Here is a 15,263-nt window from a genome sequence, read left to right on the forward strand (position 1 = left end):
GCACAACAATATTTTTAGAAATATTGCCTTGGCAACCATGAGGCAGGTCAGGGAGTCCTGGAGGGGCGGGATTCACTGTGTTCTCAAAGCTATGTATTTTTTTTACATTATTTCCCTGCTGCAATGTGCTGTGTGAACTGGCCATGAACAATCTAACATTCGAACATTTGAAGCTGAGTCCTCGGACTCACCACAGCCAGCCTATGTACTTTGTTTGTTCTCTGCGCAGAGGAGGCGCCATCGGTTTCAGTTTCCTGGCTGTGGTTACCAACCTTGAAAGGGCAGAAGGCTGAGTTGGCCTCGGCAAGATTCAGAGTTCAGACTTGAGACCTGTAGCTGCATGTCACCATAGATTCCGTCAGCTTTTAGCGGGTGACGCTGTCAGCGAGGGAAGGGGGTGAGTCACTCAGAAAGACTTATTCTCAAGTCTCAAATCAGTACTAGTGCAGAAGCAGCATCCCAGGAACCGGCGTCCTGCACGAGCCCTGCGCCCTGCATCTCGCACCGAGCCCTGCGTCATTCCCGCCTGAGCTTCCCAGCCGGCCCCCGCCTGCACCGCTCGCCGCAGGTGCATGCGTGGCCTCCTTATAGCGGCATCGCATCAGGTGAGTGCATCCTGTCGATTAATTTCGTTAAATCTATTACTGATAACAATCACGATCGCCATCCTCGTTACAATACATTAAAAATAATACTAATAGTACTTAAAGGATGGACGGTAACTCTCACTTAAACAGTACTCATTTTATCGACTTGGGAATGGTGAAAGGCAGAGTAGACCCTGTCCGGCACCGATAGATGGGCCTCTTAGGAAATATGCTGATCTAACCATAGATTTTTTTCTGTGAAAGATTGGGACATGGTCACATTTTGTATACTGATTGCATCCACGCAATTTTCCAGCACATGTGTTAGAAATCTGGCACGTGTAGTCAGACAGTAATTGGCTTGTGACTGACTCGGTCACAACTGCCGGATTTTTAGAGGAAGTGGCCTATCTCAAAAACTCCAGAATTTCACATTGACCACTCTTCCTCTGCTAGCGGATTGGCTGTGTCCGCGCCCATTCCTATGCAGGAGGCGCATGCACCCGCTGAGCCATCGCACCGGCCACACATGCTGGCACTGCGGAAGAACTCTCCTCCAGGCCCCTGGAATTATCGATGGGCTTCTTGAATGCTCGTTCGTTTCCATAATGATAGGACCTCGAAGGTAGCATCCCCAACCCCACAGTCTCCTGGAAAAAACAGTCTCCCTAAACCCGGCTCACCCTCCGAGCGGAGAACCTAGAGAGCCGCACAACGGCTTCAGATCTCACCGAATGTAATGACCACGAAACTCCATGAGCATACCTGAAAATCTAGAGTAATATGAAAACACTCTTGGTTAAATATATTATACAAGTCTGAGAATGCCCTTACCTCGCATTTTCTCTCCAAACTATTTTGCTAATCTTAGGCATGCAATGAGGCAGGTGCCACAGGCCAGGAGTGCGACAATAGCATCAGCTTTTCAGAGGGCTTTATCGAGAGATAATAGCCCTTCTCCCACATTATGCACACAAAAAACCAAAGAAGAGGGTGCGTGATGATAAAGTAGGTCAATTACTGCATGGTAATGCATTCTAGAACATTCATTCATGTTTTAAGGAGATGATTGCTAGGAGCAGCAAGGGATTACAAATCTTCTCAGACCTAGGTTTTAAAATTAAAGTATGTGGAGTTGCCCAAAGTACCTGCTAAACTGTGGGTTAATAGTGAGGGTTGTTTTCAAAGGGGTATTTATGTGCTGCAGATATTTTGATAGTCGGTGTTTTTGAAACCACGTTTTCGCATTGGGCATTGCATTTGTTTGGGTGTATGTAGGCCCTGCTGCCTGTTAAGGCCCTCCTTCTGGGCTAGCTGATTAGCCAGCACAGTCTGAACATTGGATTGCATGTTCTAATATTGAGTAGTGGATCGCCTCTTAAACTACTGCATACTTGCGGTTTCTTAGATTTTGGGGAAATTGCGTTTTTTGGTAGTTGCTAGAATGTTCTCCATGAAAAGATTACCTAATAGTTCTGCCAGATCCCCCTCCCCGTAAGCAGGCATACGCATGCGCACACACGCGGCATTCCTTGCTAACTGCGCAGATGTAACTGTACTGACAAAAAAAGAAGCTTTGGCATAGCCAATAGGTCTCGGCTTTGGGACCTTATAAGTGTTTAGCCATGCAACAGTTGGTGTTGTTGCACCAAGGATATTGTGCTGCATAACTAAATACTTATAAGGTCCCAAAAGCGAGACCTATTGGCTGTGCCAATGCTTGTTTATTGTTCTATCCCCCCCTCGGATGCACTGTTTATTTAATTTGTCATGCTGTATTTTTTTATCTCTGGTTTGCTTCCTTACTGCCGGCCTACTATGTAATGTAATGTCCTTCTGTTTTTTACAGTGTTTATGTAAATCGCTCTGATACCTACGGGTTAAGCTAGCGCTATATAAAACTTTTAAAATAAAAAATAAGACCATCTGCTCATTTGGACCACCAAGGTCAAACCTTAGCACGCTCATACCATGAATTTAACAAAAAGTGGCTAACAGCGAACACAGTTGGACCTGAGGTATCAGATTTTAGAATTCTCTGGACAACTAAATAGCGGGTCACCCCCAAATTCAGACACACTTGGTGTAGCCACTTGAGGCATGAGCCAAATTATTCTGAGTAGAAGAACAGAATATGCTCCTCTGTCTCAGGGACCAGACCTCAAGCTGGATATGGTTCAGAAATCTGATCTTTCTTCCATCTGCTAATAAATGACTTCACAGTTAAATTGACCAATCAAAATGTACAAACAGGCTTTTGGCTAGAGGTGGTGGGACAGTATTAAAAAAAGTTGGAAGCAGGGGTTAGAATTAAACTAAAAAAACTGATTAGTTAAATGCCCAGTTGTCCCACTCAGAAGTAATTGGTCGCAGACATAGGCCCCGTAGCGGGATTTTAGGCCAACAGCCTCTACCTTGTTAGAATTCCAGGCTCTTCCCATAGTTTTGATAGACCTAGCTTCCTGTAGCAGTTAGAAACAAACTTAAGCCATGGGACCTTCATCACACTGTTCATATTAATAAGTTCCCCTAAAGAATCCATATACTCTGTTACCTCTGGCTTAGACCAGAGACGTATCCAATATATTAAGAGCTTCAACTGTGCAATATCAGAAATTCTACTGATACCAAGATCAAAGAGAAGAGTAATATGGGTAGTGCTGACTGGAACTTAAATAAGTGAACTTATAAAATTGTTCTCTGCTGTCGTCAGCTTCTGAGTGTCAACACAACCCCAAATTTCAGCTCCAAAGAGGGGTGCACTTTGAGCCGCAGCACAATACACCTCAGAGCAGGGATATTGAGCAAGAGTAAGTCCTCTTGTATAATCAGAGGATTGCTTTAGATCTGTGCAGCATTAGTAGGGAGCTTTTATTAAGTTGGAGTTCCCAATAAAGCATGTCAGATAATTTAAGCCACATGTAATCAAGGCAAAGGACCCTTTCCAAATGTTCATTAACACCCTTTACTGCACAATTTCTGACTGCCCCATACCCAAAAAACATACATTTGTTTTTGTCACATTAAGCTCTAGGCCTCTGTTTTTGCAAAATCCCAGGAACTTATCAGCCAAATTATGAAGACCCATAGGGGTCTTGTAAATGAGAAGTGAGTCATCCGCGAAAAAGAGTATGGAGATCTTCTTACCATTTAAAACAGGGGAATCGTTCTTGCAGGTGATGAGCTCATCCACCACATTGTTGATATACAACGTAAACAGAGTGGGAGCGAGAAGGCACCCCTTGCGTTCACCACAGTAGATAGGAATGCAGTTGGCCAGTTCGCTCCTGCTGCTCCAGCAAATCCTGTGCATAGTGCCTGTCATGTAATTTTGTAATTATGTTAATCAAATTACCAGGGGCTCCCATTTCTGCCAGCACTCTCTAGAGATTCTCACTGGGGACAAGATCAAATGCAGCTTGCAGATCTATAAAAGCTACATATAATAGTTGTTTGCTTAGCAGTGCATATTTCCAATATATAAGAGCAAATCTAAAGACCTGATCAGAGGCACTAGTTTTTTTTTTAAACCTTTATTGAGAAACTTGCACATGAAGTTACAAGGTATGCAGGCGGGGGATCCGCAAATGAAGAGGAACAACCACATCTGTTACACACATCATAGGAACATATAGTACATCAGTAGCCCACAACAGTACGCGAGAGAGAGTGACCTGAGATGAAGCGGGATGGGTATGGTGGAGTGCCCAGGATAGGCAGGGTGCAGGGGGGAAAAGCCTCAGAGAACCAGCAGTGCACGGAGGTGGGGAAACAGTCCTCTACGAGCCAGCACCGGCAGCCGCCGCGGGTGATGAGCCAGTAGGGAGCGCAGGAGAGGTCGCAGAGGGCGGAGCACCTTAATGTAGGAGGTATGAAACAAGGGGACCCCAGATGTCAAGCGGCCAGCAAGATACCAGCGTTGTGGCCCAAAATTCAGAAAGAAGCATCTGGCAACGCGCAGCATCCTCAAGCCAAGCGCTGACTTTGGATGCGGGCCTCTGAACCCCAATGCATGGTGACCCTGCGCCGTGCGAGACCGAGCAGCACACCGGTGAGCCGACGGGACAGTATTTCACAAAGTCAAAAAGGTAGATCAGTGGGTCTGGCATGACAGGTGCGGACGTGATCTCAGTGATGACAGTACACACCTCGCGCCAATAAGCAGACCCTTTGGGGCACAGCCAGGCGAGATAAGAAAAGTCGGCAGCGGAGGCAGAGCATTGGAGACATCTATCGCTAGAAACAAGACTTATTCTTTGCAGCTGAACAGGGGAGTGGTACAGTCTATGCAGATATTTAAAATGTATGAGGCGCAGGCGGTAGTTAGGGGACAGACGTTTGGTCTCCTTGCAACAATACAGCCAGACCTTCTGAGGGAGATCGGTGCCTAGGTCCACGCTCGAGGCCCCGCAGGCGCGATCAGCGGAAATCGAGGATGCCGCCAGTGTAAGAGCTTAAAGTCTGGAGACCAATTTGCGGGGGGAGGCGGAAGTGTATACAAGGTCGAGGGCAGCCATCGAAGGAGGGTGCTGGGGAAACGTGGGGTGCAGCTTCCGACAGGCTGCTCTAAGTTGGTAATAGAGTAGGATATCCATTGGGCCGGACTCGGCTGGGAGAGAGAAAAAGTCGCCAGCAGGGAAGAGGTCTGACAGCGAGGACAGCCCCATGCCAGTCGCACATTTTACCATTCCGGCCGTATGAAGTGAAGGAAATGCTGGATTGTATGCAATGGGCATGTCGTTGGCAAAGAGCAAGCTGGAGCCAGAGTATCTCTGGAGACCGTTCCGGGCCCAGCGCAGAGTCTCCACAGTGTTGATTTCACCACCCAGTTTTTTGCGGGGGGCAAAGATAGCAGTCCGGAGCGGTGAGGGAGCTGTCAGGTCAGCCTCCACCGCCACATGAGGCTGAAAAGGCATTGGATGCAGCCAGAAGTGAAGGAAGCTGGCCTGGGCGCTAAGGTCATATAATTTGAAGTCCGGTGCACCCAGCCCACCACACGTTAGAGGGAGTGCAAGAATATCGTATGCAATTCGTGGCTGATGCCCAGCCCAGACAAGAGAGATAATGAGGGAGCGGAGTGTCCGAAAAAAATTAGCCGTGAGAGAGATGGGGATATTCAGGAACAGGTATAGAAACTTTGAAAGCACCACCATCTTAGGGATGGCTATGTGCCCCAACAAGGACAGAGGCAAGTGCCGCCAGAAGAGGAACTTGGCTTCCAGCCAGTCAACAGCCCGGCTGAAATTTGCCCTCCAGAGTTCATCCACGTTCCTGCTGAGCCAAAAGCCCAGATATCTAGTGGGCCCAGTTGCCCACATAAATGGATAGTCCGGACTAAAGGGGACAGTGGCGTCTGTCAGAGGAGAGAATAGATTTACCCCAGTTAACCTGGATACCAGACAAACCCCCAAAGCTCACCACCTCGCAGACCATAGGGCCGAGATTTTCTTGAGGGTTTCGGACATAGAGTGTAATGTCATCCGCGTACATGGAGACGACCAGGGCTCGGGTCGCAAAGCCAAGACCCCTCTGGGTATGATGCTGTCGGAGCCGAGCGGCAAGGGCTCCAAAGCCACAGCAAAAAGCATGGGTGAGAGAGGTTACCTCTGCCTCTTGCCCCTAGAAACGGGGATGGGCTCTGAGATCTGTCCGTTAATCCGAAGGCGAGCTAAAGGGAAAGAATAGAGGAGGTGGACTTTGTGCAGAAATACCGTGCTAAAGCCTAAGCGAGGGAGAAGGTAAAAGAGGAAGGGCCACTCAAGAGTGTCAAAGGCTTTGATGGCGTCTAAAAGGGAAGCCACGGCCAGAAGAGCAGGTTTGATTTGGTGGAGAACAACGAATATAGTTCGGAGATTATGCGACATGGCATGGCCAGGGATGAAACCGGACTGGCATGGGTGAGCTATCAGGGGCATGAGTGGAAGGAGGCGAGAGGCCAGCAACTTGGCGATAATCTTATTGTGGGTGTTGATGAGCGATAATGGGCGGTAAGAGTCAAGGAGCTTGGGGGACTTGGAAAGGTTTCAGGAGCAATGTTAGCAGGGCTTCGCGAAGTCATGGAGGGAAGTAGCCACACTCGAAGGAGTCATTTACATAGCGGCAAGGTGCGGAATGAGAAGAGGCGCAAAGGCTTTGTAAAAGGATGCAGGTAGACCGTCGGAACCCGGGGCCTTATCGCCGGGAAGGCTATTGATGGCTGCAAGGATTTCCTCCTTAGAAAAGGGTTCGTCAAGGTATTCCCGATGGCTGCTACCCAGGCAGAGGAGCTCTAGAGTGTCAAGGATGTCGTGCAAAGGGACAAACCCAGCAGTGTAGAGTTGAGAGTAAAAGGCGGTGAACGTAGCTACCACCTCAACAGGAGAGGTTCTTCGCTCCGGACCTCCGTCTTGGAGCGTTGTAATATAAGAGGCGGCGTGAGGTCGTCGCATGAGATTGGCTAAAGTCTTGCCCGGGGGTTCCGACTCACCAAAGCAACGCGCCCTCGCCTCCCTGCCCAGAAAGGAGAGTTCCCTATCGGCCTCATCAATAAATTTGGAAAGTTTACCCCGGAGCTGCGCAAAGATGTCGTGGGAAGAGCTAAGAGAATGTAAAGAGTCAAGAGACTAGGGCCAGATGTAGGAAGGCTAGTACCGGTCGTTAACGGCCGAAATCGGCCGTTACCGACCGGTAATAGCCATTTCAGATGTAGGTGGTATATTTACCGATTCGGTAAATAACGAATCGGTATTTACCGATTCGGTATTTACCGATTCGGTATTTACCGAATCATCATTTACCGATTCGGTATTTACCGAATCGGTAAATGAGATGTAGGAACCACTTTAAAGAGTGCTTTTGTGCTTTAAGGATTCATTATTTACCACCAACTTTTAGTTGGTTTTAAATAACGAATACCTGTGTAAATGCATATCTGTGCATTTACACCTGTGCCATGTGACAGACATAGTATGTGTGCCACATGTGCACACAAGCACTATTCAGGGGTGCAACAGGGTGTCAAAGTGACACCCTGCCACCCTTGACTCTTTCCCTATTTTACCAAATCGGTAATTACCGATTCGGTAATTGACATTCATTCCTATGGGCCTGGAGGCCCATAGGAATGAAAGGCAAATACCGAATCGGTAATTACCGATTTGGTAAATACGGAATCTTAACGATTCGGTAATTTTTACCGAATTATTAGCTACATAGGATTTACTGAATCTAAAATACCGAATCGGTAAAATTCGGTATTTTAGATTCGGTTACCTACATCTAGCCCTTAATTTCTCCCTCCAATCGCTCGAGGGTATCCTGAATAGAGCGCAGGATGCCAACCTGCTTGGAGATACACTCGCCCCGAATCACCACCTTGAATCCCTCCCAGAGTGTGGAAGGGGAGTCAACGGAGCCGGCGTTAAGATCAAAATAGTTCTCAATTGCGGTTTGGATCTTGTCACAAAACACCGAATCGTGGAGTGCATTGGAGGGCAGCCGCCAGGCAAACATGCGCTGCGGGGAGTGCGGGGGGAGCGGACTAAGGCAGACCAGAGCGTGGTTAGAAAGGGTACGCGCCATGTGTTCCACAGAGGTGACCCACGCGAAAGCGTCCTGAGTGGTGATCCAGAGGTCCAAACGGGACCAGCAGCCTAGAGAACACGTAACCCAAGTGCCCTTGCGTGCTTCCGGGTGAGTGTGCCACCACGCGTCAAGCAGTGAGTTGTCGGATAGTATGGAATGCAGGTGAGATGTAGCGAGTGGGTGCAGACCACGAGGTCCAGAGCGATCAAGAGTGGCGGAAGGCGTAATGTTGAAATCGCCCCCCCAAAGTTGCGCGGCGTGGCCTAGGGAAGAGATATGTTGCCATACCTGTGCAAAGAAGTCAGGGTAATCGGAGTTGGAGCCATATACCGCTGCTAGGATCAGGGGTTGGGCAGGAGAGTGCCATGCAGGATGACAAAGCGCCCCACGGGATCTGCAATAACCTGGGATGTGTGCCAGGGAAGCACCCAGCGCATGAGGATGGATACCCCGCGAGAGTAAATAGAATAGAAGGAGGAGTGAATTTCACCCCACTGTCTAGAGTGAAGCCTGGCGGCAGTAGAGGGTAACATGTGTGTTTCCTGGAGGAAACAAATGTCAACTTTGTGTCGGATGAGGTGGGCATGTACTAGGTGGGCCTTTCAGTGGTCATTAATAAAACGAACGTTCCAAGTCCAGAGTGTGGTAGCCATCATAACACTATGCCATGAAGGTGAGTGGCCGATGAGGACAGGTGCGGAATCGGAGCAAGATGTGATTGAAAGAGTTGTGCATTGCAAAAGACAGAGTAGCAAGGAGCACTGTGCAACAAATACATAGAACGAAGCAAACAACAGGCCTCGTATTGGGGGCAACAAACCCAATTAACTCCCCCTTACTACCCACACCAAACCCCCAATCAGGTTGAGAGACCGTCCCCCCCACCCAAAAAGCCTCAACTAGGAAGGGGAAAACCAAAGTCAAAGATGGAGGGAAATATCCCATGGAGGCATGGCTCTGCTCAGTGAATGGCCCTGCCACTAGGACATGGTGGCCAAGCCGCGGATGGTCGTGGACCACAAGTAGAGACATGCAAGGCCAACAGGGCGGCCCCTACACAAGGGCACATCATAGGGAAGTAAACGTGATAATGGGGAGTCCAAAGCAAGAGACAATAGTTACTGACTAAAGGAGGAAGGGAGTGCAGGGCTGGCATATCAGGAGAAGTGGATGCCTCTTGGACAAGGGTAAGCCGCCAGGCCCGCATGCAGGGGACAGGAAAGCATCAGAAGCGGACGTGGGCAGGAATGCCTGCATGAGCCAAAGGGCACTGAGGCCAAAACAAACAACGCCTTGCCAATAAATGTGAGCGACAGGCATCAAGGAAGAGGGCACTCTTTAATCATTGTCACTCAGATCGCCATCGGCGCCTGTCTGGAAGCCGGAGGGTGCAGAACGCTGTGATCTGTCCAGCTTTTTGGCATAAGCCAGTGCCACCTTCAGCTCTGTAAAGATGTGTACTTGTGAGCCCTGCCTGACTCGCAGCTTGGCCAGGTAGACCAGGAAGTAGGAGACGCCATGTTTCTGAGGCAGTCTTTTGGCCGAAAGGAACTCGCGACGGGCAGCCTACACCACCATCGTAAAATCAGGGTAAAAGGATATAGAGTTCCCCTGATGGCAAATTTCACCCCTCTCCCTGGCAGCACGAAGAACCGCATCTCGGTCCAGAAAGTTTAATAATTTAAAGATGATGGGACGGGACAGAAGACCAGGAGCGGGAAGGGGACCCAGAGAGTGGTGGGCACGCTCAACAATGAAAACAGAGGAGAGACCCTCAACAAACAGGTCCCAGATGAGCTGCTCTACAAAGTCCTCCATTTTGGAGATGTTGGAGGATTCTGGCACGCCTGTGATGCGGAGGATACTTCTGCGGGGGCGCGCCTCCAAATCCTCGTTCTTATTCTTGATGAGCTCTAGAACCTTGCCCAACTGGAGAAGTTTATGGTGATCCCGAGTTGCGTCGTCTTCAACATCGGACACCCTCGCCTCCACCTGGGTCAGCTGCGTGTCATGCAAGTCCACCCGGGCCTTGACAGTGTCCAGACGGGCGGAGAGCTGATCAAGCTGAGTAGCGATGCCAGTGACTGTGGCCTTTACTTCTAGCATGATGGCTTTGAGGTCGTCATCCCGGGTCAGGCCTGCTTCAGGCTGGATCGCCGGCTCGCGAATGCCCGGGGCAGCTCCGTCCTGTCGTGTCTGCCTGCATAGATCGAAGGCCAGCTAAGGCTGCTTTGGATCCGCCTTCCCCATGGTCGGGGCGGCAGCGCCCTCCACACAAGCCCTCCGCCCGCACCACTGAGGAGTTGGAAGTAGAGGTGCAGGGTAGGGGGGTGGGAGCCAACAAGAGGAGTTATGGCCGAGGATATTGCACCAGGCAGTGGAACAGTCACAGGGCCCGAGAGGAAGGCCGGAGTGGGAGAAGCAATGGGTGAGGAATTGGGCCGGCAATGGGGAGCAGCGTTTGACCAGAGTCAGTGAGAGTTACAGAGGCCCAAGGAAGAAAGGGCGGGATGCCAGGTCTGGCACGGCCGGCGAAACAGCGGCAGGCGCCCACAGCTCGTCGAGTAAAGGGGCCAAGCAAAGCCATAGCCAGGTGGGCCAGGGGAGGAAGAGGTGATCCCCAATCACAGGCAGAAGTGAGTAGGGTCCCAGTAGAGCAGCACAGGTCCAGGCCGTGGAGTCATCGGCATGTCCCCTGGTGAGTGGAAGGGCCAGGTGAGCAGGTAGGCGTCGCCACACACAGCAGCAGGCAAGCAGGGCAGCAAAAGAAATCAGCTGATCCAAACGGCAGGCGGGTGCAGATGCAGAATGCATGGCGTGCAGGGTGGCGGATTTTCCGCCCTCCATTGCACGGGAGCGCGGACGGTCTCAGCAAGGCCCTGAAAGGCGCAACCACCCAATAAGATCACTCCGGCAGGCCCGTGCATGCGGAGGCAAGCGGCAGCGGGGATATGCGGGGAGTGCGCCGCCCCTGTCGTGGGGCCAGAAACAAGCTGCGTGAGAGTAGGGTACCTCAGGTATTGGTTGGAGCCGGAAAGAGGGAGGAGAGACCCGGGCCCTGCGGTGCGATGTACGCGCCTCCGGCCCCGCCGCAGAATGCCCCGAGCAGCAGCGTGACCTACCAGAGAGAGAAGGCAGCGGGCTATTGTCAGCAGGAGGTCTCAGTCACGGCAGGCTGGCAACAGCAGTCCACCATCTTCGGCAGAGCCCAACACAGCGCCAGCCACTCAACACCAGGTAGGCCCGGCAGCCGTGCCCAAGACTAGGAATGGTGGCAGAACTCGGTGTGGCTTCAGCAGCGGGGGTCAGCTGGGGGACCAATCATTGCCCCCAGAGGTAGGGAGTTGAGGCAGCATGAAGTGGAGAGTCAGTTTGATCAGGGTCCACAGGATCGCGGTGGATTGTAAGGCTTGGCCGGCAGAGCCCACTCAAGGTGGGGCCATCTTGCAGCCGGCTTAGCCACGCCCCCCTCAGTGGCACTAGTTTTTTTTTTAAATCAGCTTGGAGGCAGGGAGGCTGTCATTTTGTTTGGGCAGCCCAGACTTTTTTGAGGGACTCCATTTCCCATAGCATCCACTGAGGAGGTGTTGATGGAGCCCTCCCTTTTGAAGTGCTGATAAGCATTCTACCAACCCACTCCGCAGGACTCTGTAACTTTGCCAGAGGAACCGGGATGCTTTGAGGTACTCTATTTCCCACAGTATCTAGCATTGGGAGGCGCCAATGCAGCCCTCCCACCTCCGCCCTCCATTGCACGGGAGCGCGGACGGTCTCAGCAAGGCCCTGAAAGGCGCAACCACCCAATAAGATCACTCCGGCAGGCCCGTGCATGCGGAGGCAAGCGGCAGCGGGGATATGCGGGGAGTGCGCCGCCCCCGTCGTGGGGCCAGAAACAAGCTGCGTGAGAGTAGGGTACCTCAGGTATTGGTTGGAGCCAGAAAGAGGGAGGAGAGACCCGGGCCCTGCGGTGCGATGTACGCGCCTCCAGCCCCGCTGCAGAATGCCCCGAGCAGGAGCGTGACCCACCAGAGAGAGGAGGCAGCGGGCTATTGTCAGCAGGAGGTCTCAGTCACGGCAGGCTGGCAACAGCAGTCCACCATCTTCGGCAGAGCCCAACACAGCGCCAGCCACTCAACACCAGGTAGGCCCGGCAGCCGTGCCCAAGACTAGGAATGGTGGCAGAACTCGGTGTGGCTTCAGCAGCGGGGGTCAGCTGGGGGACCAATCATTGCCCCCAGAGGTAGGGAGTTGAGGCAGCATGAAGTGGAGAGTCAGTTTGATCAGGGTCCACAGGATCGCGGTGGATTGTAAGGCTTGGCCGGCAGAGCCCACTCAAGGTGGGGCCATCTTGCAGCCGGCTTAGCCACGCCCCCCTCAGTGGCACTAGTTTTTTTTTTAAATCAGGTTGGAGGCAGGGAGGCTGTCATTTTGTTTGGGCAGCCCAGACTTTTTTGAGGGACTCCATTTCCCATAGCATCCACTGAGGAGGTGTTGATGGAGCCCTCCCTTTTGAAGTGCTGATAAGCATTCTACCAACCCACTCCGCAGGACTCTGTAACTTTGCCAGAGGAACCGGGATGCTTTGAGGTACTCTATTTCCCACAGTATCTAGCATTGGGAGGCGCCAATGCAGCCCTCCCACCTCCGCCCTCCATTGCACGGGAGCGCGGACGGTCTCAGCAAGGCCCTGAAAGGCGCAACCACCCAATAAGATCACTCCGGCAGGCCCGTGCATGCGGAGGCAAGCGGCAGCGGGGATATGCGGGGAGTGCGCCGCCCCCGTCGTGGGGCCAGAAACAAGCTGCGTGAGAGTAGGGTACCTCAGGTATTGGTTGGAGCCAGAAAGAGGGAGGAGAGACCCGGGCCCTGCGGTGCGATGTACGCGCCTCCAGCCCCGCCGCAGAATGCCCCGAGCAGGAGCGTGACCCACCAGAGAGAGGAGGCAGCGGGCTATTGTCAGCAGGAGGTCTCAGTCACGGCAGGCTGGCAACAGCAGTCCACCATCTTCGGCAGAGCCCAACACAGCGCCAGCCACTCAACACCAGGTAGGCCCGGCAGCCGTGCCCAAGACTAGGAATGGTGGCAGAACTCGGTGTGGCTTCAGCAGCGGGGGTCAGCTGGGGGACCAATCATTGCCCCCAGAGGTAGGGAGTTGAGGCAGCATGAAGTGGAGAGTCAGTTTGATCAGGGTCCACAGGATCGCGGTGGATTGTAAGGCTTGGCCGGCAGAGCCCACTCAAGGTGGGGCCATCTTGCAGCCGGCTTAGCCACGCCCCCCTCAGTGGCACTAGTTTTTTTTTTTAAATCAGCTTGGAGGCAGGGAGGCTGTCATTTTGTTTGGGCAGCCCAGACTTTTTTGAGGGATTCCATTTCCCATAGCATCCACTGAGGAGGTGTTGATGGAGCCCTCCCTTTTGAAGTGCTGATAAGCGTTCTACCAACCCACTCCGCAGGACTCTGTAACTTTGCCAGAGGAACCGGGATGCTTTGAGGTACTCTATTTCCCACAGTATCTAGCATCGGGAGGCGCCAATGCAGCCCTCCCACCTCCCGCCTGAAGCGCTGATAAGCTCGCTCCCAACCCGCTTTGCGGGACAGTGTAATTTTCCCTGGGGGACCAGGCTGCTTTGAGGCACTCCATTTCTCAAAGCATCCAGCACCTGGAGGCCCCGACACAGCCCTCCCACCTCCCGCCTGTCAGCACCAGGAAGAGGCAGGCCAGGGCCACCCCACTGTGGCCCTACGCTAGGGCTTTTGTATGCATGGTAAAAGCCTACAATAGCATTGATGGTTATTGTCCATCATTGTATTTGCCTTCCCCCAGGGGACTGTTTTTAAGGGAGGGTCCACAAGGTTTGAATGCTGTGTTCTTTTTAAGTGGAAAGGCACCATATTAAACACCTTCCCACTGACCTTATGTTTCTGGACCTCTAAGACACATTGGGACACTGGTAGCAGTGTGCAAGTTTGCACGAGGAGTAAAGACTCGGCCCAGCAAGGACTATGGGTTCCAGTATTCTTCATGGCAGGTGCCGCTGATGGAGCAAGGATTCAAGAAAATGAAAACTTGCTCTGAGAAATCCTTCATTAGCTTTTACTAACAGTTAAAAGCTGTAGAATGAGACTAAACTAATATACACCAGACACAGACACGTGGGAGAAAAGCTTTACATTTATTTAATTATCATGGAATAAATGTAACGCGACTAAAACTCGCTTTAACTTAGAAAATGCTTTGTGCATGTGCAAACCTGAATTAGGCAGCAGTAACGTGACTAACCTGCTTTGAGAGAAAAAAAATACTCTCACGCATGCGCAAGAAGAACTAAAATGTGGTTGTGAGGTACCACATGCCCAACATCTGCTTGCTTGAACTAAAAAGAAAGCTGCTAATATTAATGCTTTTGCTCAAGAGAATATTAGTAACATGGGATAGAGTAGAAGTGGGAGGTGAACAGTGAGAACTATATATTTGAGAATTTAACATCTGTTTATGATTCCTTTATTGATAGTGCACATTTGGGCCTGCTATCGTGCATGAACGAAAGAAAATTAAGCTGGATTAAATTGGAGCCGCGCATGCTCAGTGGATTCGCAATATGACCTAATGACCTCCAAGTTGAATGGCTGCCAAAAGAACAAGGATAGAAGTCGTGAGAAAGAGGAGCTGTGTATCCCTTGTCCATGAAGCCTGTATTAAATGTTAATAAATATTGCAACAATACATATATAAGAATTAAAGTGGTGAATGAGCTAAAGGGGAAGGGTTTGCAAGACAATAAGAATGTTAATAAAAATGAATATGTCAGCATGGTGTGATGAAAACTTCCCTGGCCCCATCCAATCATATTGAGTATTTCATCAATATTTGCAACTTTAAGGGTGGGACATGTAGAAATAAAGACTATAACTAGAGTGACTTAAGTTAGCAAGGTAAACAATAAGGGGGGGAGAGCTGCTAGACGAAAAGAAGAGAGAGCAGACTGGGAAGATTCAGATCCAAATAACAGCCTGATTAGATTTCAAGATCTCGAGGAGGGAGAGAGTGTAAGAGAGGGATGCGCCCTGGTGCGTCGGGTATATAGAGAAGTCTAGTAAGTATCTGTCTTGTCC

At 51.0% G+C, this 15,263-nt stretch overlaps 1 long non-coding RNA gene across 1 annotated transcript; it reads left to right on the forward strand.

Annotated features, from left to right (window-relative positions):
- Positions 1-208: 208 nt before the first annotated feature.
- On the forward strand, positions 209-14,878 carry LOC144790629 (uncharacterized). The gene is made up of 2 exons (XR_013602240.1): positions 209-605; positions 14,663-14,878. It is a non-coding gene; the product is annotated as an uncharacterized LOC144790629 (long non-coding RNA).
- Positions 14,879-15,263: the final 385 nt, after the last annotated feature.

This window comes from Lissotriton helveticus, chromosome 11 (genome assembly GCF_964261635.1).
Source record: "Lissotriton helveticus chromosome 11, aLisHel1.1, whole genome shotgun sequence".
In the NCBI taxonomy this organism is placed as follows: Eukaryota; Metazoa; Chordata; class Amphibia; order Caudata; family Salamandridae; genus Lissotriton; species Lissotriton helveticus.